The sequence below is a fragment of the Rousettus aegyptiacus genome, unplaced genomic scaffold (assembly GCF_014176215.1).
Source record: "Rousettus aegyptiacus isolate mRouAeg1 unplaced genomic scaffold, mRouAeg1.p scaffold_m13_p_2, whole genome shotgun sequence".
Taxonomy (NCBI): Eukaryota; Metazoa; Chordata; class Mammalia; order Chiroptera; family Pteropodidae; genus Rousettus; species Rousettus aegyptiacus.
Window position 1 is genome coordinate 64,301,960 of NW_023416295.1, and position 23,721 is coordinate 64,325,680.

At 38.5% G+C, this 23,721-nt stretch overlaps 1 protein-coding gene across 5 annotated transcripts in view; it reads right to left on the bottom strand.

The window, feature by feature from the left end:
• LYPD6B (LY6/PLAUR domain containing 6B) overlaps window positions 1-23,721 on the bottom strand; it is a 150,514-nt gene that overhangs the window by 71,198 nt on the left and 55,595 nt on the right. For 2 of the 5 annotated variants that reach the window (XM_036237080.1, XM_016151131.2), the window contains one exon: window positions 10,087-10,251. The exons of 1 other annotated variant lie outside the window; for it this stretch is intronic. The gene's annotated coding sequence lies outside the window, so the exon portion shown is untranslated. Of the gene's footprint in view, window positions 1-10,086; window positions 10,252-15,489; window positions 15,570-23,721 lie in introns of those variants that run through there. 2 more of the 5 variants (XM_016151130.2, XM_016151133.2) reach the window with 2 other exon arrangements.

Here is a 23,721-nt window from a genome sequence, read left to right on the forward strand (position 1 = left end):
CAACTTGATGAATTTTGGTTACTTCTCTGATCCCTCTCCCCTCTCTATTCCCAAAGGACACACTAAGCACATTCTAGTCCCGCCTCAGGGCCTTTGCGTGTGCTCTTATCGTTTCCTAGAATGCTCCTACCTCCACCACCCCAGTATCCTTCCTGTACGTCCCCCATGACATGGCTTCTTCCCTGGATTCACTTGGACATCTGCGTAAATGTCACTTATTCAGAAAGGCCTCCCCTGATCAGCTTATCTAAAACACTATTACCCTCCCAGTGTCTCTCTATCTCCTTACCCTGGTTTATTATTTTTCTATCACTTGCCACTACCTGGCATGATTTTTCTTGCTTATTTGTTTGCTTCTCACATTAGAAGGTAAGCCCCACCAGTACCTAGTAGCTCACAGCAGGCACTAAATAATGTCACATAAATAAAATTTACAAATGGGACATCTAGAGCATAGTTCTCTTTATTTCTTGTCCAAACCCTTCCTAACATAAGTTTATTTTTGTGAATGGAGAAAAGCTCTCTTTGGAGAAAGCAGACTCAAGAATGGAGAAAAAATTTGCACACCATGATGCTGGATTTCTTGAAATACACCAGGCTAACATGTTATATATGCAGAATCAGCATTTAATTTCTTGGTCAGCCAATCTAAAAGTTAAGGAAAACCTTATTTTCATACAGTATGAAGAATAAAAACCCAGTGCGTACACAAGTGCTCTAAAAGCAAGATGAGCTTACAGGAGCTAATTGAATCTATGTGTATGGTAGAGACTTTGGCCCTCAAGGCCCAGCAGGTGTAATTGGATCTACTTAAGTCCCTGTGGGTCAAGAATTCAGCTGCCCATCCCTTGGAGAGACACTCCTGATCCCTAACAAATGAAGCTTTCCATCAGAATCCTCCCACTTACCTTCTTGGGGACTTACTTATGAGAAAATGCTGCTAACGTACATCAGAGAAATCACAGGGGTAGAGAGAAGTCCCTCCACCAGGCCGACCCCAGACAGTTCTGCTCTGAAGGCACCCTGGCTTGGCTTCTTTAAGGGAGCCCTACATCCTGTTAAGCTCTGAGTCACAAGCTCGCCCATCACCCTAGCTCTGACTCAAAAAGAGAAGACGATGTTAGTTAGCTCTATGGCACTGAGCCAAATGCTACACTGTCTTCACCCCGCCCCCTGACCTCCAGGAGCCCCATAATCCACTTAATATAAAACAACCTGTCTGATTCCTGCCACATCCACATGGTTCCCTGAGGGCAGGTTATGTACTTGTGTGGATTAGCACATAGCCTCGTATCAGCCCAATAAACAGCTTCTGAAATCCAATTCTGGTAAAGAAAATAACCACTCACTATTAAAATATTAATGTATATTTGTGCACACATGGTACATATATGAGCCTATTCCACTCCCACCCATTAGCTTTTTCAGTATCTAGTCTGAAAGTTCTTCTTGTAGTCTAACCTAATTCCTCCTGCAATCAATATGACGTATTTCGCCTCCTTCCACTGGAAAAGGAGAAAAATTCATAAATACTGTCCATCTTACATATCTTCAAATACTTACGAGCCCCTCTCTACCTTCTCTTCTCCAGAATAAGTGAGCCCTCTTCTGTAAGTCCTCTGCAATCATCAAATTTATTTCATTATCGCTTTGATCTTTAAAAACTTCAAGTTCAAATCAGAGATGAAAATATCTAAATTGCTGTACGTTCTGCTCCTCTAATATTTAAACCTGCACAGTTATTATACCTCTTTGCTTCTTGTATTTTAAGCAGAGGAGACAATGAGAAAACAATTGCTTGTTCGAGCATCTGTCGCTGCTGATCCTGGGTTACCTCTGTAGAGCATGCATACAGCATTTACCTAAGATTATTAAGTGCTCCAATGACATTATTACAAGAGGGGGCAGGAACAGTGTCAACCTAATGAGGCAGCAGATTACATCTGATGGTTTTCATCTGAAAATCAGGGCAGGCCAGGCTGTCTGGTAATCAAGGCACCCAAGGCCCTTCACCCTGGGACAACAGAAGCCTTTGTCTATACCTGAGAGGAAAATGAGCTGCCTCCTTTCTAGTGCAAATAAGTTAAGTGGTGACGGGTAATGTTCCATGGGAAAGGCTGGGCTCTCCTTTTCTGGGGCAAGCATCCAAAGCGAGCAAGGGGTTCATGGAGGCCAGAAACCATTCCTTCTCGAGTTGGAACTCCAGCTACTTTGCTGGAAGGCTGACACAGTGTCCTGGAGCTCAGAATCACCATGCTTTTCAGTGCTTCACATTTGATAGGGGCTCCATGTATGTTTACTGAATAAGTGAATGAATGAGCTAAGATTTACACTTGGTTCTGAACTTCTTGGTAACCAAACCAAAAAGAGGAATATACTGGTTTACACGATGTTCATGTGTGAATAAGAAAGAACACTACTTCAGAAGATATAGTACTGCTTCTAATATTGTTTTAGAGAATGTTTAACACCTGCTTCTGTGAGTTTTTAAAATCCTCTGCTAAAAACCCACACAAAAGGCCATCAATAGGCAGTGCTCTTTATGATATGGACTAGGTGGAAAGATCTGTAGATTTTCTTATCCACGCCTGTTTATGGGGCAAAGATCAAGGTCAGTCGCTTCTTCTCTGCATCCTTAGCAGCCAACATGAACACACTATGCAGTCTCATTCATTCACACTGGTTGCTGGGCCTGGAACAAGAGACCATGGAATCTCATTGTAGATCATTCCCACAGCAGTTAAATGTGGTTTAGAAACACATCCAAGGTTTCAAAGCAAATAGTCAGATTCTACTTGCTAATGATGCACAATTCTAGACATATTTTCCTCTCTAGGCACATAGTTACCCATGGCAAGAGAAAGAAGTGCAGAGAGTAGCAAAGAGAATACAATATGGGTTTTAAAAAAAACTAATTTCTTTAAATAATATTATACATACTCTCTTAACCCAGCTAAGAAGCCATGCTATATTGTCCTAGCTTCTAAGCAGAATAACTAGAAACTAAAGAAAGCAATAAATTTTACAAATTTTGTAATTTAATGATACTTTAAAAGTACAAAAAGTCTGTTAACTCCTATGTCAGCCAGGTTGATACGAAAAAGATAATCTTCCCTGCTACTAGAGGCACTGTCATTGATATATGTGCCAAAGTACCCACAGAAAAGTTGCATAAAAATCTAAAATATGTATTCCTTTGACCCAGCAATTCCACTTCCAGGAATCTGTTATAATTAAATAATAGAACGTTCTTTTATAAAGTTCAAAGATATATGTATAAGATCTTACCTGTATCATTACCTGTATTATTTACGAAAGAAAAAAGTAGAAACAATCTAAACTGTCAATTAATAGAAAGTTGATTAAGTAAAGCATGGCATACTTAAAGAACTATAATGATTATTTCACTCCTGCACGTACAAATATTTATTGTCTGTTATGATGAGCTTGGTTTTAGCTGCTTGAGTTACATCATACAAATTATATAAAAATTCCCTGGTCTTGTTCAGTTTATATTCTATATATAACACTTCTAAATAAATTATTAATAGGAAAATCCCAAAATGGTTACATATTTTTGAAATATAAACATACATCTATGTGTAAGACATATTTTTGTATATACAGATAATGCTAGATGTGCTCTTAAAGCTCCAGAGGACCCCTTACGTGCAAATGAGAAGTCACTGAAATTCTTTTAAAATAAAAAAAAAAAAACAACCTTGAGCTTTGGAACATACTTACTGGCTTTGAAATATACACTCACTGCATGATCTCAACAATTTACTTAACTTCGCTAACCCAGTTTCCCTTTTATCACTCACAGAATTACCTTAAGAGTTCACAGGAAAAGAAAAATATCTAAATCTCTTTACAAGATGCCTAGAAGTAGCAGATGCTCAATAAATGTTTCCTTCCCTTTCTCCTTAGACTGCCCTGGAATTCAAATGCAACCACGCAATGCCTTTCTCTACTAATTGATCAATCAACTTAAAACAAAATACATCCTTTAGATACATTTCAATAATAATTATTGTTGCTGGATCAAAGAATTTTTAATTGTCCTCTTTCAGCTCTTACATAGACAGCAAAAATCAATCTTCTTTCTTTCAGTAACTACATCTTTGTACTTCTTAGCACTGTTCCCTCTTCATAGAAGAAGCTAGTTTAAAAATATTTTTAATTAAGCAGATATCCATTAGCTTATTCTCACCTGTATTCTTATATCCACGTTTGTTTCCACAAATAATTCTTTTCTCATAAAGCCTTCACATGCTGAAATGCTGAAGTCCTAAATTGACGGCAGCGTCCTCACAAGTTGTTTTCTATCAGATGTTTTCCCTTAATTCACACACTTTACTTAATGCCTCCGCCTAAGAGCATAGTAAAGTCTTTCAGCAGAATGTCTACTAGATAGTTGCAATCATGAAAATAAAATCCAGTGGCAGAAAATAAGCTGCCGCATGGACCCGTGCCATCTGGAAAAGCGATGTTCTAACAGCAAATCTGCTAAGCTAACGAGAACCCAGGTTCTCCAGGTGCTGGCGTTGCCTCCAGCTACAAGGCGCTACCAAACGCTACATTAGTTCTTTCATTTAAGCCAGGGCAAGAAGAGCTTATTAAGTAGTGGAAACATTTCTTAAAACTCAGTCTTTATATCATGTTTCATCAGATACTTTAAAAAACTTAGCACCAAGGGAAAAAAACTGGATCTTCTAAAGTAATGCTCTGTTTAATCTTATATTCATATGAGAACTGTGTAATATATATATTTGCTTTGGTTTCCAAGAACTTCAGAACCAGATATAAACCTTAATAACTCATCCATTCATCTATTCCATAGACATACATGGAGCCTCTATTATATGTCAGGCACTATGAAAAGTGCTGGTGATTCTGAGCTCAAGGACAGAGTCGGCATTCCAAAAAGCCATGGACAATACTGAATTAACAAGGGGTCATTACTATGACTAAGGTTTGCACAAGATATTCTGAGAGCTCAGAAGAAGGATATCTCACTCAGCCTGGGTGAGGGGAAGGAAAGGTGATGGGAGATGGCAGGGAGAACCAAGGATTCCTCTAAAAATGCTATGATAGCAGCTCTGGATACTGGTAAATTAGCTCACATTTGATTTCTGATGTTTGTGATTCTTTCTGTAAATATGTTTCAGACTTTCATAGAAATAGATAGAAAAAAATACATGCATATGTATTCATATATGTGCACATTTAAATACACACAAAAGTAACTAATCAATATACTTTTAGCCCAAAGGAATCCTCAAAATTTACAAAATATAGGGACCCTGTGAAAATCAGACATAACTAGAACTAAACTGCTTTGAAGAGATGATTTTTGCCATGAATACTTTCTGCGATTCCAAAATAACTTTGGTTTAAAAACATTAAGGTATCCTGTTATTAATTTAGCATATTTTTAATCTTTTTCTGCTTCACTACTGTTTATTCCAGCATGCCAGTCTGAGGATCTTGATCCAGTAGCTCTGGACTGGTAGGTAGTGATTAACCACACAGATCAACTACATGGTTTCTTGATGGATCCTGGCTTACTTCCAGACTTGGCTAATGCAAAGCCAGTGCACTCCTTTGCCTCCTCCTATACCAATTTTACCCTCCACCACATCATACATTGTGAGAGAATGGGGTTGCTGGCACCATTTCAAGTTATATCATTGATTCCAATCTATCCCCAAGCAAACCTGCTTTTACTTCAGAAGAACACTCTCCAGTGATCTGAACTGCAGGGGCAGTAAAACAATTCTACATTTATGGAGCATTTTCAACCCCAAAGGAATAGTTTTCTATGCCCACAAATACCTTAAAAGCAATAAGAGTTCAGTGGATTAGTCTTTTCTGTGGCTTTCTAAAAAATCAGAATTCTATGCAGTAGAAATATGATGAATTTGATGTTTAATAATGACAACTACTGTAATAAAGGACATTATATGAATAATTCTCATTTAATAGTAACTCCTTCATAAACTTATGATAAAAATAATAATATACAGATTATAAGTCAGAATCATCAAGGAAAGTAAGTTTTTGTGCCTGCAGGGAAGAGCTGTGAGGAGAGGGGGACTCCATTCTCATGGTTCCCTCTGCTCAGATCATTCTCTAGCTGAAATCCACATGGCTTTCTCCCTCCCTCCCTCCCTTTCTTCAGCTCTCTGCTCAATGCCCCTTTGTCAGAAAGGCCTTTCCTGACCACGCTTCCTTAAAACAGCACCCCCAGAATTCCCTAGTCCCCTTCCCTCCTTGCTTGCTTCCCTTTGGTTCTGTCCATCTGTCTGTCTGCTTGGCTACCTACCTATTGTTGCATAGCACTTATCGCCACAGAAACATTTTTGTTTTCCCTCTTCCCTCAATATAACATATGCCCTAGCGATCAGGGGCTGTGGTTTGTTCGTTGCTATATTTCCAACATCTGCACTAAGTAGGCATTCAATAAGTATTTGTGTGTGTATATATATATATATATATATATATATATATATGTATATATATATAAATATATATATATATATTATTTTACCCTTTTAACTCATTCATATTCTGAAATCCATGCGTCTCGATACTGAAACCAAGGCACAGTGAAGGCGGAATGGACATTTGCCCAGCCTCCACTTCTCCCTTATCCTCACAAAATGCAGTACCCTACAAAAAGCTGAAGATGATCGGAACAAATGCCCCCAGAAGTTTTGTTCCTGCTGCAGCAGTACATCTAGAACTATACAGTGTAGACCAACAACTGAATACATTTTGACGTAGTGGTTCTGACATTCTTGAAATCTGCCTGCTCTGTGTGGTTCCAAAAAAAATGTTCCCTGATTGCTTATCGAAGGGTGGAAAAATCAAGCAGAATGTCTAGTTATGACTTTGAAATGAAATAGATTTATATTGGTTATATGGACTCACTTTCCAGCATCTAAAGTTAAAAGTGGGGGCGGAGGGGACAGGTGGAGGCACTAAAACCAGTGATTCTCGATGATACTGGGCATTCATAAACCTCAATAAATTAACTACACAGCCCCAGTTTACCAAGGTTACTTTGCATTCAATATCTCTCTATCTAAAAACATTCACCTTCCTGAATACGAGTCTGTAAAACCCTTTAGATCTTATTAAGTTTAGCTAAAGAGGAAGCAACCCAGATATGCAAAGATATGACTGGCCATGAGTCACTTAAATCATAAGAGATCTAGAACCCAGTAAAACGAGAACCATAAACTATAATTAAATAAGGAGTAAAGTGTCTGATCCATAAATGCTCTTGCTTCTGTGACTACAAGGGGGCGTATCTTAGAGAAAAACCTTTAAGAATGAGTAAATAAATAAAGGTACCAGGCCACAGAAGCTAAGGGGCTTTGAGCAAACCATAATTCTAAGTCTCAGAATACTGTCTTGATGTTGGCAACCAAAGTGTTCTACTAAACTGCCTGCCAAGGAACAATGAGACAGAGTCCTAGCAAATCTTTCAACAAGCTACCAAAAGTGGAAGGCTAATTGAATGAGGCAGGGCCAAGGACACTTAACAGACTGCACATCTGTAAGATGGATATAAGTTGTCCTCATCTTTAGCAGTAACTCTCCTCACTAAGTAGCTCTAAAAGAGTTTTGAAGCCTTTCTCCTTCTGTCAATAAGTTAATTTCTATGCACAGAAAACACGAGGCTGTCAAAAATGTGGAGCTTTGTCCAGCATCCGCTGGAGCTGCCATGGATGGAGAGACTTGAGCTGCATCTGACCCCTTCCCTAGAGAAAGAACACATGGAATCATGTTCTACTGGTTATTAACCTAAGGACCTAGTCTAAGGCCCTTTCCCCTTCCCCAAATGGAAATCAAATCATGATACATGGAAAGTAAGTCCATTTCCACACCAACCTTTGAGTGTTCTATACCAGGCAGCCTGGGCTCCATCTAGAATGCTTCAGTCTGATGCGCACAGGGATTCTGGCTTAGCCAGGGAAAAGATAAGTGTTCAAGACCACAAAAAGGTTGAACTTCATTCTAGGCATTACTCTTCTTTTGAAGTAATGAGTCAACCTCTTGTCTGCTCTGTTTTATTTTATTCTATGCAACACAGCTCTGGCTTGCCTAGGATTCCATTTCTAGAAAAGGCAGCCTAACAGTATGGAAAGGACACATGATACACAGCTTTGCTCAGCCACTTACTGCATGGCTTTAGGCACATCGCTTCCCTTCTCTTGGTCTTGCTTTCCTCATCTATAAACCACAAAGATGAGCCTAAAATGTTATCTGTCTACACTAAAAGCCTCTGGTTCTGTGGATTTTCCTGAAATGTATCTCTCTTTGAAAGAAGTATTTCCATCATCAATTCTTTCTGGCCTCTTATTTGTTTTTAGTTCTTATTTATCCCCAGATCCTCTGTCAGAGAATTTTCTGTGTGACTCTTCAAATCACTTTAGAGATTAACTTAAGGCTCAGAAATTTCCTTCTCTCCCTTGACAACTCTCACATCCTTTTCATCATCGAACAGGGAGGAGAGAAGTGGCACAGACTGGCTTCACAGGTCCACATTCGTCCCTTCTTTGGGGGCCGCAGATGGACCCTTTCTAACTGTCAGCTTATAAATTATCATGCAGGAGACTTGCAGCCCTTGAAGGAATTAGTGGCTTATATCACCCTCCCAAAATGCTTCTCATTTTCTTTTCTCCCTTTCCTTTATCTTTCTCATACTTTCTTGTTTTGCCTTTTCCCCCACCTCTTTTTGCATCTCTTCTAAGTTGGTCCTGTCAGCACACACAGGGGGTTATTTAAACCCATTGGTAACCCATAGGAAAATAAAATAAAATAAGAAATTGCTGCTTATCTCCAGTGAACAGAACCCACAAGATTAAGACTGAGAGCTATTTCAAGCACATTCATGTTGACAGCATTAAGAAAGCTGTAACATAAAAAAAGTATACGAGATGAAATGAATTCACAATCGCAAATTAAGATCAATAACTTTATGTTGAAACAGTCTAAGACACAGCTGTGCGTCAAAAGTTTTTCATAAAAAGTCAATATGATTAGGGGAAGATATGGAAACCACAGTATTTAACCGATGTGCAAGCAGCATAATCCCTGAGATTAAGGAAACTTCAGATCACAACTATTTAATACATTTTTGCTAAGCATGAGTAGCCCGTGCGGTGAGGATTTGTAATTCAATCAAAATATCTTCTCTGCATCCACTTGTGAACATAATACACTCCACATCCATGTGATTAACAAAAGCAGCCTCATCCAGGAGGGTTGCCAACAGTACACAGAAGTGTGGCATATCTAAACAAATGAACGTGGAAAGGTATCATTATGACTGAGGTAGTAGACATTCAGGATAAAAGGCTTTGAAAGTAAGTAGGATGTTTTAGGCAGGGGACAAGTCTTAAAGAGATCCTTAGGCTCAATAGCCTTTCCCAGGCACACACCAGATACAAGAAAGACCAAGACTTCACACAGTGTCCTCTTGTCCCCAGGTAAAAAGATCTGGCAGGCAGAGGTAGATGGGGGCGAGGGGGAATACAAATTTTCAGTGGCATCAGGAATAGGGTCAATGCTCCTCTCCCCAGTCATGACAATCACTTAATCCTGCCCTGCTATAACTCAGTGGTACTAGGCCCACCTTCCTCTTTCAGAGGTAAAAGCTCTGATGTTTGAGCAAGCACCTTGAACTTTCCCTCCAGGTGTAAAACACAATTTGCCAGGTACCTAAGATGGATGGCTAACTTTTGTCCCTCCTTGATTAATCACTCCATGGATGTGTGCCTAAATAAAGACTCATTATGAAATGGCTGCAGGACACAAGCCAAACCACTCTGGCGACCAAATTAAAATGGTTAATTTTCCCCCCTTCTCCTCCCCTTCAAAAGGCATTTAAAGTTTTTTTCCTAAAACAATACAAATGCAGTACATCTGGAAATGTGCCATTTTCATAGCAGGGGCTGGAGGACAGATCAACAGAGTGGCACAAACTATGTCCTTAGCAAGAGCTCCATGGGTGGAACACAAGCTCCTGGCTGTGTCTTGGATAAATCTAAAGCAGAGGAAGGCAAGGCTTACCGTAAAATGTGGAGGGAGAAGAGCTGCTGTACAGAGTCCTGGCCCAACAGGCCTCTCAAGGGCACACAGGGAAGAGGAGAATGCAGTCACTAGAGCACAGGCCTGCAGTAGTACCCAGGATCCTGGACCAAAGGTCGAGGTCTGGGATGGAGCAGAAGCAGAAATCTGGAAAGCAAGTAGAAACAGAAAGCCACTTTTTCACAAAAGGAAAAACAGTAGCAGGAAGGACCAGGACCATAGTAAGAAAAAAAATGAGACAATGTTGGTGTTGAGCCCTTCGTGTGGGCACCTGTCTGTCTGCCTCTTTCTTTCTCATTCCCAGATACCTTAGCCCCATTAGCAGGTCCTGAGCTGACATCCATTCAGCAGCCATTATTTATAGAGCTCCTGCCTTGCATTAGGTATTGAGTTAGAAATGAAGGAGGCAGAGATGAATTCTATAGAGTCTCTGCTCTGAAGATACAAAGCCCCATCAGGAAAGCTGGATAAAGTCCACTATGAGTCACGTCTATTTCATCATGAGCACCACCAGCTGTGGAGACTGCCCACATCACAGAAAATGCTTTGTGGCTCTAAAAAGTACTTAGCACTCCCCGCCCTTTTCTTCAAAAGGTAACTTCCCCTACCCAGCGCATATACTCACTATTACACAACTGGAGCTGCATTTCCTTGACTGAAAGATTATCTCCAGTTAAAAAACAGAAGGATGAAGTCCATGAAGCTCATTAGTAATTTATAGCTCTATATGAAGGAGTTAACAACATCCTTCCCAAAGAGAAGATTTTCATACAGAGAGCTAGAAGACTGGTTCCTTAAGAGCAGTACAGAGTAGGAAGTATATGCAGAAGGCAGCCCCGGCCTGGCATTTGCCCTAATTATTTAGGCCACAATGCCAAGAAACATCCCGCCTGCTTGCTATATTTTGTATATTTTCAAACTTGGAAATCATTCATGCTCTAAGTAACCTCACATGCTATAACTCTTAGATATTTTTTCTTCTTTTATTAGGGTCTTGGAGGAGATAGCCCTTTCATGAACCTTCCTAAACATACAGATTTTGATTCTTGTCTTTCATTCCCAATCAGATAACCAGTACAGGACCTTCTTGTGTTTGAAGGACATCCCCTATATGCTGAGTTTTGGGAAGCATGCAATGGACCCCAAAACCTCACATGTCCTTTGCTAGCACATTTCAACCAATCAAGAATTATTCATCATTTTTCATCAGGTAAGAGTTGAGATTCCCCAGGTGAGTTCTTCCTTCCTCTCATCTGTGAAGTTAAAGCAGATGGTGTACAATCAAGGGGATGAGAACACTAGGCAAGATTAAAAATAGAGCAGTCTCTCAAGAGAGAATAAAAGGCAAGGTGATATGTTCTTCACTGGCATACCCTTAAGCACCTGAGCCATGAACATAATCATCTACGGCACATCCTGTTGCTATTTTGTTGATACAAATGGCTCTATAATTGCCCTAAGAAATTCTGGCTTGTTTTGAAAGGTTATTTTTGAAAAGAGAAAATTTAAGAAATGTTCCACATTCAAAGACACTCTTCCCTGTATTCATTGGGAGCTTTTAGTACCTTGCACATTGCTTTCAATAGTCTCTACTATTGATGAGGCGACAACACTAAACACGCCTTGATTAACACCAAAAAAAAAAACAAACAAAAAAACAGTTCTATCTCCACTTTCCATCCTTGTAAGACCCTCTCTCTCGTACTTCCAGCAGCTGCTCATAAGGAATGGGAAAGGAGATGCAGTACGAATGATTAGAACCAAGACAAGGAATTCATTTTCAGAAAATACCCCTGATTTGGATTTCTAACCTGAACCACTACTTACTCTACTAATTAAGATTGGCCTATCAGGAGATTTCAAATGCTATCCGAATGGACATCCCCAAATGCCATCTGGAAAAACATAATTTGAATCCAGAAAAATTTATCACATAGTAGGTGATAAAAAGAAAAATAAGACACAAATCTGATTTTCCAGAAACAAATGATGGCAATATTACATCCAAGTGGAAAGAGCCACTTGAATACGAGTTATGGTTTTTTTAAGTAAAGAAATCGCTTAACTGACATATGTTAGCTGAAAATATATCTGATTAACTTCATTCACCATGGGGAATAATGGTATCATGACCCTAGTCCCCCTGGACTACACTGAGATTCACCACTTCACCTCCCACCATAGGCCTGCCCCTCCCCAGTTGTAATCCAGGCCAGAAGGAGTCGGGGGAGACCACAGATTCCTGGGTAGGTTCCATGATCCCTGGAGACCAAGTGGCTTCCATAAGGGAGGATGAGCTCTGAGCAAAGCAAAATCCTGGAGGAGGAAGGCACCATTCTGGCAGCCTAACTTTCAGCTGCATCTAGAAAGTAGTCTACTTATCCTAACTCACAGGTCAGGCATAGCTTTGTTTGTGGAGGGCTTTGCTGAGGCTGGCATTGTTTGACTTCAGTAAAAAGACTTGGAGATTAGTGATTTGTAAAGTCACTGCATGAACTGGTAAATAAAGGTGTGTCTGAGTTCCTGGGTTTTGCCAATTGAGAGGTCTGGGGTGGAGAAGAAGGATGTAAAAGGCTTGTGTTTGACTGGGGAAGCCCAATTTCCTCCTGGAATTTTTCTGTTAGAGGAAACCTCACCTCACCAACCTGAATCAACTTTCTTCTTAGGAAAGTAAAAATCACAGCCAAGACTTTCCTTCTTCAAAGATTTTGTTTCAACGTGGTTACTGAGTCTGGGTCTTCTTGATTATTGGGGTTGGCCACCAGGAAAATTACCCAAAGAAGCTTCCTGTGAATACTGATTCTCATAACTTGGGCAGTGGGGTAGGTATGGGGAGAAGGAGGTAGGAAGAGAGCTGAGGAGGAGCTGCACTGTAAACGGAAGGCTAACCTGTGGAATGCAGGCTCCTTTACACATAATCCTAAAGCAAACAGCAGAAAGGTCAGTTGGCAAGGGAGAAACTGTAAGACACATTTCAAAGCCAGTGACAAATTATTTATGAGCGGTCTATTATTTGGATTCTCTATCCCTGTGAAGAACTCAATTAGAAGAATTAGTGAGCAGCAACAATAGTTAATAACTGCACTGTTCCCGCAACTTCAGAAGCATTAGAAGTGGTTCTACTCTTGAGAGTTGCTAAGGACAAAAGGTGTTGCCTAGATGATAATAATGGGTTACTGTGGCATGCACACCTGTTCACTGTATCATATGATCCCTCAGCTACATAACATGTTTTATAACTCCTGCCTAAAGAATAGACCCATGCGTTTAATACCAAACACATCATTACTTGGCTTTCCCACATGCATGTAGTTGCCTTGAGTGTTGATATAAATTATCTGCTATATGCACAGGAAAGACAATACCCAATGGATAAACTGTCACTGATGATTACAAGGTAGCTTTTCCCAGTTCCAGAGAGGACTATCTATTGATATGCCCCCAGAAGTTGCATTCAAAAGCCACATTATTAGAGGGGCAGCGCAGTGAAGAATTAAAAATAAGACACATTTTTAATTATTTTCATCCAATGAAATGAATACTTCAGAAAATCAGTCAGCAAATATGGAAGAGATTTCATGATGATACTTGGTTAATGATACTTGGTTATGGCAGAAATAGGAAGCACCACACTTGGATTTCATAGGAAAGAGTCCCAAACTAGAAAAGCAAGGAGCAAAGGAGCTATTACCACGAGTATTTCTAAATATGTGCTACTAAATCATCCAAAAACCTCAAGAAGATTCATAGTCTTTTTAGAGCTAAAAAATGTTTTTAAACATTCCTCCCTTTCTCCTTTCTTCCCTCTTCCCTCCCTAATCAGTTCACAGAGGCCAAGATTACCGGCCTAGTGTTCTTAACTCCACACAATAACAGTTCAACTCGAATTATAGAAACTTCTTTAAAGAAATGTTCCCTCAGTATTAACTTTATTGTTTTTAGTGTGTTTCTTAGAAAACCAACATAAAACCAGGTACAAAATCCTTAGATGTAGAGCCCTTAATTTACACAAACCACAGCATATGTAGAAATAAATACAACTCAAACTATAAAACCAATAGCATTCAAATCAATAACATTAATATAACATGCTGGATGATGTTCTGCTAAAACCATGTTGTTGCCCAAATGAGGATGTATGTGGTACCAGACACTATTTTCCGTGGTCTGGGTCCTTTTGAGCTCAGCAAGCATTTACTTCCACATTCTGTGTGATGACGGGAATCTCTCACTACTTTCTCTACTGGAACTACTGTGAATCCTGTCTTCATGAGCCTGCTTTGTGGGCATTTAGTCTTTAAATATAAATAGCGTTTGGCATCAAATTAATCTTACCCTGATTTTTCTTAAGCACCCTCCACATTTAAACTGGTTCTCCCTGACACTCCCTTGAACACAAATCTAAATGCAGGTACAGACACTAAAACCATGTTACAGTGCTTGGTTATAAGACAGTTACCCAACAGTCTTCTAACCGAATATGTCCAGATTAAATTTTTATTGCCATTCAGTGAAAGCAACAAAATATCCTATAGAAGACTCACAAACCCCCGAAGTCCACAAATGCTCAGAGGCCCTCAGCCCCCAATGTGATAAAATGTCCTATGGAATGCTGTCTGTGACCAGGTTCTTACAGATAAACTGCCCTTTGTGTGTCCTGAAAACTAGAAACATACTTGGATCAAAACCTTGAGAGGTGAGTTCAGGAACTGGAGGGGATGTAGAACAACTAGTATTAGCAGTAAAATCAGAGCTGACGGAAGATAACTGCGAAGACTGCCCAGAAGCAAATGCGGAGCCCAGCAGACATGCGACTTGTTCTGTCAGTGCTGAGTGCTCTTCCTGAGTCCCCTGCTCTCTCTCTGTGATCTGCTTTCCCGTTTTTCATAATAAAGAATACTTAATTTCGGAGGCCTTTCTCAGAGACTACAGTCCAGAGAAAGATGAACTATGATCCAAACTTGAGATTATACAAAATAGGCCTGTACTGCCCTTGAAACAAACTTACCATCATGGTGCTAGTCTTTTTGTCATTTTGAAGACAACCTAGATGTCCACGAGTAAGGGAATAATTATGACACATCAACTTGATGGACTATGATGCCTCCATGAAATATTAGTAAGATTTTGTAGCAGCAAAAAATATTTATAATAATAAAGGTAAATAAAATGGATATTTGAACAGATGTTTTAAACATATAGTTGAACATATATTAGAATTTTAATTATGTAAAAATAAATACACCGGCACCTAAACGTTAGATAAAATGTTTCAAAAGTAAAAACTAAGTTGAAGGACTCAAATTCTAAGTATATGTCTTTCCTCAAATATGTTTTAAAATAAAACAAAAGAAATAAAACAAAGGGTGTAATATGTCCTCCTACCTGCCATTCAACAAGCTTCTCTCAGCAGGACATTAAGCTTCAGGCTCCATTTTCTTCCTCTGCAGTAGAATGGTACTGACCTACTTATAAAAATGTAAAGTAAGTGAAATCTAACAAGACTGTAATTTTTTTTTTTTTTTTTTTTTTTTTGCTTTTATACGCCTCCTTCACTGTATATACTGACTGAATATGCAGACTCTAGCTGGGACAATGTAAAACGAAAGCACTTTCTTAGACGAATTTTGTGATGCAGTGTTTGTGCGCTCTTACAGAGACTGAGCACTTTCATTAGAAGTGGTGAGATGAACATTGTCATTTGGGAGCCTTCACTGGAGATTTTAAAATGTTTCTTGCTCCTCCTTAAAGAGATTCTGCCCTGCAGAGGGATAAGAGATTGATGGCCATGACCTTCTGCACATTCTTCTAACTCCTAAAATGAAATCAAGGCTCTTGCTGCTGGTGTCTGTGGGCCGGGTGCCAAGGCGCTGTAATGAGGATTACATATCATCCCCCACCCTCAAGACCATCATCTCCGCTCACCGTTAATGTGCTAATGCCACCAACAATCATGTCAAAAGAGAAAGAATCCAAGAGAAAAAAGCCTTCTCCATCCCTAAGGCTTATTTTCTGTAAACAGGAGTTGTCAAAAAGACAATGTCTTCGTACCGAAGACAAATATGACACTGTATCAACATTATGACAAAATGCTTTTCTAGACATAAAGCTCTTTATGCTTTAATTTTAAACCGATGATTTGCTATCTTCCTAAATTATACATTTTAGCAGAGTTTCCTAATCTAAAACATGTACTGGTCTAGAATATATATTAACTTGAAATATCGCCATCCCTATTTCATAGTCGAATGGATGATCATTTTCTTTAATTACACATTAACTTCAATATATTACCTGGATAAGCACTTTATGTTTTAACAGGGGAAGGATTAATGGGCAGGTGTTCTGCTATAATCTGACTAAAGAAGAAATAGAGGGATTATCATGATTCATTCATTACTTCTCTGAGCTGAATAATATTAATAACACTGCCACCTTACATTCATAAAGCACTTTTCGTTTTCAAAGTGCTTTTGTATCTGGGATTATATTTCCTGGATCTTTTACCTTTGACAGAGCCTTCCAGATGACTCGGAACTCTATAGTTTTCAACTTTATGATGCCCAAGTATTTTATGTGCATATGTTTTATATCAATAGGATATGGTCAGAGGTAGCAGAATAACCATGGTCTTTGGAGATTGACCTGGATTCAAGTTTCAGCTCAACCATTTACTGCAAGACCTTGGATGAATCTCTATGACCATGCTGCCATATTTAAAATGGGGATAATATCACCTTCCATCAATGGCTATAGAAGGACTAAATAAGACGTAACTTATGAAAAGGGTCTGTTACATATCTGGCACATAGCAGAAGCTCAATAAATAAAAGTTACTGTTATTATTAGCAGCTATTTTACTCTTAGACATTTTCTTGCCCCTGATTTATTTTCTTCAAAATATTTGGATTCAGAGAGGTAGAGAGAAACAGAAAATCAAAAATTACAACAACGGCCCCAGAAAAAGTACCAGTGGTACAACATCAATGCAATCCCAGACATTTCCTGTTCTTAAGGCCAAAATTCATCCATCTCTTTCTTACTTGAGTAGCGTATAAGGGTAACAGTGCTTTGGATAAACTCCAGTACCCATCAGTAGGTATTCCTGTATTCTAAGTTGAAAAATATATATCAAACCCCAAAAATGTCTCAAACAAATAATGCTCTTGGTTACTATGGTAGCCAGCCTCCACGATAGCCCCTGGTGATCTCATTTCCTGGTAGTCACACCCTTGGTAGTGCCCTCCCCCACCCCAACACAAACACTGAAGCAGGGCTAGTCCATAACATAATCAACAGAATTAGGTGGAAATGTGTGACTTCTGAGGCTGTCATAAAACACACTGGAGTTTCTGCCTTGGTTTCTGGGATCACTTGCTCTGGGGAAAGCCAAGCATCATGTCATGAGGACACTCAAGCAGTCCCATGAAGAGGCCCATAAAAAGAGGGACCAACTTGCCAGCACCACCTTAGTCATAAATCCTCCGGCCCCACACAAGCCTTCAGATGACCATAGCCCTGACCAACATCTGACTACAACCCTGATCCACAATCATCTAGCCAAGCCACTTCTGAATTCCCGTCCCAAAGAAAGCATGAGACATTATAAACGATTACTAATGCTTTAAGCAAAAAATTTTGGAATGCTTTGTTATATATCAATAGATTTTTATTACAGTGACAAAGGTAATTTGGCAAGAATGTAGATTGGAATGACATGACCTTTCACCTTACAGCTACATAACCCAAAGGAGATATCCAAACAATAAAGCTGAAGAACATGTCTCTGCTCTACAGAGCAAAATGGCTTTAATATAGAGATCACTTTCATATTTTAAGCATCATCACATCACACATTAACTGATCCCCCAAATCCTCCACTAATTCCAAAAGCCTTTAAAAAATGACATACTTGATTATATAAGAATGTAAAACATCTATATGGAAAAACTATAAAGTAAAAATCTAATCATAAATGAGGAAAACTGTCAGCAATGTAGAACAGTGTTAATATTCTCTATATAAAAAAAGTATAAATTAAAAAGAAATCATTCAATAGTAAAACAAAAAGCAGATATGACTGAGAGATTCAAATTAAAGAGGTGCAAATAAAGACAGCTCTAGGCGCTCTAGCATTTGGGTATCAGAAAGAAGAGGTTTCAGCAAAGGAGATCAAGGAGTGGCCACTAGGACAGAAGGAAAACTAGAAGATTCTGATGTCCAGGAAACCAAACATCAAAAGAGGGTTTCAAGAAAGAAGGAATGATAAAATGTGCCATACCCTGCTTGAGAGGTCAAGTAAGATGAGAACTGAAAGTTGACTACTAGGTTTTGCCACATGGAATCACTGGTAACAGCCACATCATCCAATTGCTCTTCCTACTGTCAATAAATGTTTGTTGAGTACCTATAATATGCCAAATACAGTACTTCTTCACCTTTGCTCCTTTTATGTTTTAACTGCCAGCACGTCATGACTGCCAACACAGTTTGTTCTTTCAGTTCACATCTACAAGGACATTATAGATCCTTGAGAGTAGAAGGATGGGAAGAAAGTCAAAATAATCAGATCCAAATCCATTGGGTGTCAGAAAACGGCATACCAGCAAATAAGTGGTAAATATTAGGAGGGATTTGGAAGACTATTAATCACAGCAATAATTTTATGACTTCTTTACACCTAGAACAGTCTGAGCAGGCTAGGTTATGCTGCCAAAACAAACAACCCCCGAATCTCAGTGATCTGACACAGTAAAGTCTATTTCTTGCTAACTTAAAGCCCATGTCGGTTCCAAGCACCTCTCCTCAATAACTGTCTTCCATGTTTTAGCATTCCAGACAACGTTAAATGTGGAAACACATTTTCACAATCACCACAGGAGGGGAAGAGAGCCCTAAAGGGCTGCAACACCAGCAATTAAATAATCTGGCCCAGAAGTGACTCATATTCGACCACACCCATTGGGCAAAGTCACATGACCTGTCTAATTGCAAGGGGAGCCGAGAAGAGAAATTTACCCATAAAGATGAACTAGATATTGCTGAACACCATAAGTCCCTACCACAATCAGGTTCTATTTTTCTCATAGGATCTGACACCTGCCTAATCATCTGTTTGACCATAAAAACATCCCAATGAGGTAAGTAGAGAAGTTATCAGAATCTCCATTCACAAATATGAAAATTGAAGCAACTTATCTAATTAGTGGTAATATCCAATTTAAATCATTATAGTAAGAATTGCCTCCCAGGTCTATGAGCTTTTTTTTTTTTTTCCCCATAGTCCATGCTGTCATTAACTTGGAAAAAATCATTAGGATCACTACTATTTGTGGTCATTATGGTATAAAATACACCAGAGTAGAATACTGCATGATTCTCCACGTATTTCACACAAAAGAAAGCCCTTTGAAAAAGATAGGATCAGCCCCTTCAGACATATTCCTGATAATGATGCTAAAAATGAAAGCCAAAAGGGCTTCAAATGGAAAGATTGAGTTTTCCTCCCTGTATGTTACTAAGGATCAGCTCTAGAATAACATGTGTGAACCCCCTTCATGCTAAAGATGAGCTTGAAGTTTCAAAACTCCCCACAGTTCTGTAAGCTGCTGACAGTACAGCTTTAATGAAAACCAGCCTGTATGACTTCTGTATTAACCCTTAAGGTACAATTTCCTTCCCTCAGATATGTGGGGTCTTGAAATGGTTTTAGGACATCAGGGAAGAGCTGTATTAAGGTTTTTATTTATCAGGAGTTACTTACTTTAGCAGTGCAAAACACTAACATTTTTCAAAAAGAAATATATACCCAAACCCTGGATTCCTAGATCAAAATGAAGTATCACCTGGCATTGAGATAAAAGCATTACTTACAGTGATAAGACTTTTCTCCAAAGACTGTGTATTCAGAAAGTTAAAAGAGCAATTAGCTATAAGCTCTTATTTTTTTCTTTCAATCTTTAAATTCCATATAGTACCCCTTAATTTAGAAGTTGGTATGTGAGCAAATTACTAAGTAAAAGCCTCAAATGGTATCAGGTCAACCTCTTGAAGTTTTTAACTATTCTGTCCACAGCTTTACTTCCTTTTGCTTTACTAGGCTTTCAGAAAGAAAAAGAAAAGAATGAAATTTTCAATGTTGAGATCAATGGTACATATCCACATCTGACAGGAGCCAACCAGCTAATATTCTACCTTGGAAGTGGACAAGGATTTTTCAGTCCAAAACTCTATAACTTCTCAACACCTTATGTAGTAATGGCACTTTATACAATGATGATACTTGGTCTCCTGAAAAAGTAACCATGCAGTTTACTCCAAGAAGCCCCTTCAAAACTCACTTTTTGTCCCAGTCAGAAAAAGCCCTACCCAGAGAGTATGGAAAAGTATGTGTGATAATGGAAAGAGCATGAGGATATATGGATTTTATTCCCAGACCAATCAATTATCAGCTATTCCCATATCTATTACAAAAACAAAAACAAAAACAAAAACAAAAAACTAGAAGATATGGTGAGTCTCGAACGGAATGATACACATGAAAGCACTTTACGTTTGAATAGAGAGAGCCTTATGGTTTGTAACATATTTTACTTAATATTGCTCCCCCTGGCCTATATTAAGAATCCATACTTACAATGCCCAACTTGCAAGGACAGAAAATGTCACTGTAGAGTCTATCTTCCCATCCAGAATGTTATTTATCTTTCTCAACTTCATCACAGAATTTAAATGTGGTAGCTGACGTTGATACTCTTTTAATGTCATTGGCCCATGAGGCTAAATCCTATTCTCCACCCTAATATAGAAATCTTTGAACGAAATTATCCAAGGGTGTTACTAAATCCTGTGAAAACTTTGAAGGGCTCTCTACATTCCTTAAGTAGGGGGATCACATAAAATATCCTCTAAAATTGGGACGCTTCTGAAAGTGAAAAGGAACTCTTTAAATAATAATGCCAGGATAACAGTTAAACTGGAACTGTCCTTACAAGTCACTCTCTTTGTGTAAAGAAGAAGTAGACCTCAAGTTAGCCAAGAGATTTAAGCCTTGAAGGCTATCTATAAATGAAATCACATTTTTATTAACCTATTTTTCTGATGCACTAAGTTTTCTCCAGTTGATTTTTCAGGTGGTGGATACCACCTGAGCTTTCAGTTCCTCTACCACCACCCTTTCCTATACACCCTCCTTTTGTTCAATAAATGAGTCAGTGGTCTAGACAGGAAAAAACAGATCACTTGATGTTTCTATTTAAAAGAAACCTGTCTATTTGTTTGTTTTAAAAACACAGAAACTATACTGCATGGAAAATTGCCTAGAACCAAATGCTAACATTTCGGAAACTGTTGTTCCAGTCTGTTTCAACGTTCCTAACTTTTAATTACACTAGTAATGTATGAACACATATGAATATTTTGTCCCTTTAAAACATTGGAAAATATGAAAAATTAGAAGGAATAATAATAATAATGGCTCAAAACCTATTAATTTCCAGGTACTTTACATATATTATTCCATTTAAGTTTCATACAGACCCTTGGTAGTATTTTCACATGCATATTACGAATAAGGAAAGTTAGGCTAAGGGACATTAAATGATTTGTATGGGAGCCATATTTCAGGCCTAAGTACTTACAGATTCCAAAGTTCATTCAATTTATACCACACAATATTATTTTTAATACTTTATGTATTTTCTTATCTTTTCTCTGCGTAGTTTTGTTTAACCTAATCATATTACATATATCATATTCTATCTTTATATGTGTTTTCACATATTCATATAAACCTTGTAAGGATTACTTCTCAAGATGAGCAATGCAAACTCAATGGGAAAAATAAATCTTCCTCAATCTCCTCTATATCCAAGTCCACTTAATCTCTTTCAGAGGTAACCCTTTCTTTGTGTCTCCTTGACGACATCTAAGCATGTCAGGTGTATGTATCTGCTTACACTCTTCTCCCATGTTCGCCTTTACAACACAATTTGAAACCATCCATGCTCATTGTCATCACTTCTTCCTCTATATCCTATCTTAAGCTCACTCGGATCAGACTTTCTTTCCTACCACTTCAGCAAGACTGCATTTGTCAAGGTCACCAATGTCCTCCACATTGCTAAATCCCAAAGTCAATTCCAAGACCTCATTTTCCTCAACTTTAAAGAGCAACTCAAATTGTATATTGCACCTTCTTTCCTGAAACACTTTCTTCTCTTAGCTCCTAGGATAGCACTCTCTGAATATCATCCTACCTCTTTGGCCATTTCTTGGTCTCCTTTGATGGCTCTTCCTCATCTGCCTGACCTCTAACTGTTGGGCAATCCCAAACCTCAGCCTTCTTTCATTCTCAATCTATGCTTACTCCCTTGGGTGATCTAATCCAGATCTAGCTTTAAATGCTTCTATATGTTGATGACTCTTGGCCCAACGGCCTCGTTTGTCCAACTGCCTCCTTGACAGCTTCTAGGGATGCTAACTCGACAGGTCAAAACTTAACTCTGGATTCTCCTCCCCCAGACTTCTCCATCCCAGTAAATAGAAACTATTTTTCTTGTTGTTGGGGGAGGGAGCAGAAACTAACAAAAAAATAAAACCTTCTTAATTTCATTCTCCCTACTCCCTCCCTTTCATTATTATAAATGAAAAAAAAATTTGATAAATTTTATCTCATTAAAATTAAAGCTTCAGTTCTTTGAAAGACACTGTTAGAATACAAAATTAAACCACAGACTAGGAGACAATATTTGCAAAGTATATGTATGATAAAGGACCTGCACCCAGAATATATAAGAATGCTCAAAAATGAATGAGAAAACAGTCTGATTTTTTAAATGGGTAGACACCTCATCAAAGAAGATATACAAATAGTAAATAGCATATACAAGATGTTCAACATCATTACTCAGGAAGTACTAATTTAAACTGCAATGAGATAAAATAACTTACATACCAAGTATTGGTAAGGATGTGGAGGAAATGAAATTCCCATACACTGCTAGTGGCGACATGAAATGGTACAACTTTTTGGAAAACAGTGTGATGGTTTATTAGTTAAACACACAACTACCATATGATCCAGCCATTGCACTCCTAGGTGTTTAACCAAGAGAAGAGAAAATATACATCCATACTATACAAAGATTAGTATACAAATGTAGCTTTATTATTAATAGCCCAGAGCTGCAAATAACCCAAATGCCCATCAATAGGTGAATGGAAACACAGATTGTGGCATAAACACATAGTGGAATGTTATTCAGCATTAAAATGGAAATGAACTAATGGTACACACAACAGTAAACAATCTCAAAATAATTATGCTGAATGAAAAAAAAAATCCAGACAAAACGAGTATGTACCGTTCTCTTAACATAAAACTCTAGAAAGTGCAAAGTAATCTACAGTGACAGAAGGCATTTCCCTGCCTGGGGCAGGGGGTTCACAGAGAGGGGTGGGAGGTAGAGATTACCCAGAGGTGATGAATGTGTTCATTATCTTGATTATGGTGATAGTTTCACAGATATATAACACATCAAACTTAACAAATTATACACTTTAAATATGTGGTTTATTTTAGGTCAATTATATATCAAAAAAAAGCTATTTAAAAAT